The following is a 5,197-nucleotide window of genomic DNA, read 5'->3' as shown; positions in this document are numbered from 1 at the left end:
TTCCAGGACTTCTAATTTTATGGCTTCCATTCCTCTGATGTGATGATTCACCATAACACACACACACACACACACACACACACACACACACACACACACACACACACACACACGCGGGTAGGTTTGAGGTGGTGCGGTTCCACGGTGTTCCCCCCTGCAGTGTGGAATGAGTGGGTTCCTCCCTGAGCGATTAAACATCTGCTGTCAGGAAGCAGGAAGGAGGTGGTCTGACGGGAGGTTCTCCTGTTGGGGGGGGGTGGAGAGGTCGGGGGGGTGTTCACATGGGGACCTCAGGTCCTGATGGTCTGAGCAGCTGACTTCAAGAAACGTCACACGTTTCACTTGTATGGCGTCGTATAGCATGTACATTAGCATGTATTATGCACATATTAGTGTGTATTACGAGCGTATTGGTATGTATTATTTGTATATTAGCATGTTTGTCGCGACGTGTTGCGTCCAAATAGCATGTCTGAGTAAATGTGTTTTTGTTTTTTTTGGTAGCATTAGCTGCAGTTCAGTCATACTGGACACAAATGAAGTTCTCAAAGGTCAAAGGTCACACGGGTGTAAGTAAAAGCAGGTAAAGGAGCGTTAGCATAGTGGTTGTTGTTAGCTGCTAACTGCTATCATTGTCTGCTTATGGTGTCACGTGACTTCCGAAAGTCTCACCCATTTGTGCAGATATGGTTTGGTGGTGCTGCCCCCTAATGGTCAGAGGAGGAACTACAACCACTGTTAGGCCTGGATAGCGTTTACACGCAACGGAGAGCGGCTGAGGAGGCGTGGCCACCTTCACCAGGCTGCAGGTGGGCGCTGAACTTTATGCCTGCATTGTTATTTGTTATACATGTGTTTGTTTACTCTGGGTTTCAAATCTCACACACACACACACACACACACACACACACACACACGCGGTGACGTTTTCGGAGAGGCCTCGCCGTGGCCGTGACCTCGACAGCAGAGGTCGGATGAAGTCGAGTGAAGTTGCGGCACGTCTGTCGTTCTGGATTTCCATCCGTCAGAGGCCTCGGTGCCAGAAACGTCGCTGCGTTTCCGTCCGACTTCCAGCCGCCCGTCCGCCGCGCTGATCTCTTCTGACTGCTACCCTTTGCACGGCGACTTTGGACTTCGCCGCGGCGTTTGGCGCCGCGCCCACCTTCCCCGGCCCCGGGGCCTCTGTCAGCCCGCCTCCATGACTTCTCCACCGCCTGAAATTAATTTCCCTTCCTCACTGACCCATAATTAAACCCTGGAACGGCGGCGATGACGAGTTGGGGCAGGAGACGAGCAGGAAGAAGAAGCTCCAACTTTGTTGGCCCTGAACTCGGAGGACGTTTTGTCCTCGCGTTCCTGGAGCTGAGGATTCTGGGTGTTGAATCCGCAGCGGCGAGTGGCGTCTGCGGCCGACCCTCGTCCAACAGATCTGTTGGCTGAGGAAGTGAGGCGTCGCTTTGAACGGCGGTTTAGTGGAGCTGGGTAATTATCAGGTACGCCGCCGACACCTTCCAGTCCAAACCGAGGGTTTTTTAACCCTCTTTACAGCGAGACATCAAAGCCGACGCCTTCACAGCCGCCACTTTGGCGGGAGCATCAGAGCGGCGTGCTGCTGCCAGCCTCATGGCGTCCGTTCAGCTCGATGGCGAGCGCCCCCCCCCCCCCAATGGAACAAACCCTCAGATCTCCATCGAGGTCCACATCCGACCATCTCCTCCATCTGTTTCCAGAGGTACCACACCTGGTAGTCCCCGCCCCCTTCCCTTCAGCGGTGGCGCTCTGGAGTCGTTTAAATAAAGTTTTGTGTCTGAGGGGAGGGGGAGGGACCATTAAAAGGTCGAACATGTGACCAGTGGCGGCTCACCGCGACGCTGTCAGGGCGTATCAGTCAGAGCGGCTGAATGAGCAACACCCCCCCACCTCCCACCCGCGCCCCCGAGGGGAGGCGGAGCCATGTGGGGCAGTGGGCGGGGCCAAAGAACACCACAGCTGCCTACAGCATCAGGTGAGGCCGAATGGGCATCGCCTCCTGAGGAAGACGAGGAGGGCTGGAGGGGGCAGGGCTGGGGGAATCTGACCCCCATCCCCACCCCCCCGCCCCCAGCAGGAATGAGGAAGGAGGGGCTCAACCACAGATTATGCAAATGATGTGTTTTGATGTAAAACTAGCCGGACTCGCCGCTAATGTTTCTCCAGTCGTGAAAGGGCGAGACTCCCTGGGAGAAATACCAGCAGAGAGAGAGGGAGCAAAGGAGTCTGGGTAATGAGCGGCGAGGGGCGGCCCCCCCCCCGGTGTTATACATTATCATATTTACACGTAATTAGTTGGTTTTTCCACATGAAATGAGGAAGAGGATCGACGGTGCGTTCACTGCTGCGAGGGCGTCCGGCCTCCTCTGTTCAGTGATGACCTTTGACCTTTCCTCTCACATCATCTCACACACACACACACACACACACACACACACACACACACACACACACACACAAAACAGCTCCACCAGAGGATGAAGGGTTCTGTGTGGTTCTAATTAATGGCCCCATTAATGAGAATCATTGAGGCCCCCCCGGGGCCCCCAGGGGCCCCCAGGTAACCTGGTGATTGTGAGGCGTGGTCGGTTGGGGTCAGGTTGGTGTCACATCTGTTCACTTTGTTTAGTTAAAAGTTAAACACCTTTGAATGAATCCTGCTGAATCCGTGCCAGGAGCTCAGGTCAACTTGGCATGGATGGATGGATGGATGGATGGATGGATGGATGGATGGATGGATGGATGGATGGATGGATGGATGGATGGATGGGCTGGCGGCTCCAGGCGGGGTGTAGCCCGAGTGGCGTGTCGGTCTGAGCGCGCTCAGTGAAGCAGCAGCGAGCGGTAGCTTCAGATTAGCTCATGGAGGCTGGAGAGGAGCTGGCTGCAGTCCCTGTGTGTGTGTGTGTGTGTGTGTGTGTGTGTGTGTGTGTGTGTGTGTGTGTGTGTGTGTGTGTGTGTGTGTGTGTGTGTGCTTGAGTAATGATCTGGTTTGATCCGTGGTCCCTCCAGAGCCTGGTCTGTCTGGAGGTGGTGGGGGTGGATGGATGGTCAGAGACTGTTTCCTGTGGTTCTGATGTGTGTCTGTTTATGGAAGTGATGGGCGGAGCTTAAACCAGTGGGATGACGATCACGTTTATCATTGGAGGATCAGAGGCATTGATTTAGAGAGGAATGATCTGATGATGACGATGATGAAGGTGATGATGATGGTCAACGTTTCTACCCCACAGCAGCCGATCAATCAGTGTTGACGTGGACTAAATCTTCTGTCGGTGGGTGTGAGGAAGAGGAGGAGGAAGAGGAGATGAAGGAGGGGGGCGGGGCAGCATGGCGGCGCTCCAGTCTGCTGGCCGGAGCCCAGTTGGTGCTTAATCACAGCAGGCCGTCGTCGTCCGCCATTCACAGCCAGCTGACATCGGGAGAGTGTGAATGAGTGTGTGAGGGAGGCTTTGGGGGGGGGTAGCCCCTACCCCCCTTCATGTAGGTGTGTAATCTGCAGCCAGAAGAGCTGGTGGAGGGGTGGGGGGGTCAGCTTGACCTGCCAACGCCACCATGCAGCAGGAGAGCCGAGCCAAAGCCGGAGCCGAGCTGCCAGCAGGGCCGGTGACCCCGCCCCCCTTCACCCCTCCACCCCCCCCCCTAGACGGGGGGCTAACAGGCGGGAGCCAGCGGGGGCGTGAACAGGATCTTTAAGGTGTGAAAACATCGCATGATGACAGTTTGGCTGTAAAACACACCAGCCGCACACATTTACCCCCACCCACCCCCCAACAAGGGTGGCTTGGCTGTGCTAACGTTAGCATCAGTCTGAGGAGATGTAAACATGTTTACAAAAATAAATAAACAAGGAAACAAACAGGTGTGAAACACGGCAGGAAATCAAGAGGAGCAGCTACTTTCTGTTTACCAATCAGCTCGGACCTGGGCTCAGTGACATCATTAGCGTGTTTGTCTGTTGTTGTTGTTGTTTTGGGAGGGGGCGGGGGGGGGGATACGGACTTAAGGTCCAGGACTTAGGTCCGAGGTCCTTCGTTGATTGGTGGTCGTGCCTGAGGAGGAGAAGGAGGAGAATCGTTGCTGTGGAGGATTTTCTCCCACAAACTACACAATTGGTTCCTGGAGGTTGTTCGTAAGTTGAATTGTTTGTAAGTTGAATTGTTCGTAAGTTGAATTGTTCATAAGTTGTTATTTATTCAATTTCAATCTATTTGAGGTCATTTAAATGTCACTAATACTCTAAATACTAAAGTACTACTCTCTGAGATTGACCAGGAACTCGACCGATAGTTAGCATCAACTAGGAAAACATTCAGAGTTCAGCGTTGGCATTCAGTTAATGCTTCCAGACAGAAACCTGACCGGGCCAACATTGGTTCCTACATCATTTGTTCCTACAGGAGGACGACATAGTCAATAATGACTAAATGTGAACTAACAGCAGGTGGTTTTCCGACAGGTATACCCTAGCCTACCTGTCAACAAGACTATAGCCTTGCTGCTCCAACTCTCAACCTGACCTGAATTGTCTTCAGTCTCCATGCTGGTGAACGTCTCCCTGAACAGAAATGCATTGTGGGTTCGTTTCCTGCTCAGAAGTTCACAGAGATGTGGAGAAAAGAAGGAGGAATCGCCGCAGACGACGCCAACAAGAAAGACCAAAAGACCACAGAAAGTCTGTTGGTTTGTACGAGTGTTGGTCGTCTCCAGGCTTTGCTGACTGCTATTCCGTTAGAACCCGTCACTACAGAACTTACAGTCTTATGAGGCATTTTCTTCAAACGGCAGCAGGAGGACGATTAAAAAAAACAAAAACTTTGATGTGTACGAATGCAAATGAGTTTGGAAATGTCATATTAGCATAGATTTGGTGACCCGAGCGGCGGCCTCCCTCGCAGCTACAGGCAGCCGCGACGCCTGACAGCTCGGCCCGCGTCCAGACGGCCTGCTTTACATATTAGAGTGGCCTCCCGTCACCGCGGGTTACCACCACCATCCCGCCGCCGCGGAGACTGATGTAGACTGACAGGGCGGACTGACGGAGGGACGGAGGGATGGATGGATGGATGGATGGATGGATGGATGGATGGACGGCAGACACAGAGGGGATTAGCTGAGGGCTGCAGCAGGACATTAAAACACTGGATTATGTTAATTTAATGGATTA

This window comes from Antennarius striatus, chromosome 7 (assembly GCF_040054535.1).
Source record: "Antennarius striatus isolate MH-2024 chromosome 7, ASM4005453v1, whole genome shotgun sequence".
NCBI classification, from domain to species: domain Eukaryota; kingdom Metazoa; phylum Chordata; class Actinopteri; order Lophiiformes; family Antennariidae; genus Antennarius; species Antennarius striatus.
Note: the sequence above shows the minus strand (reverse complement) of the source record.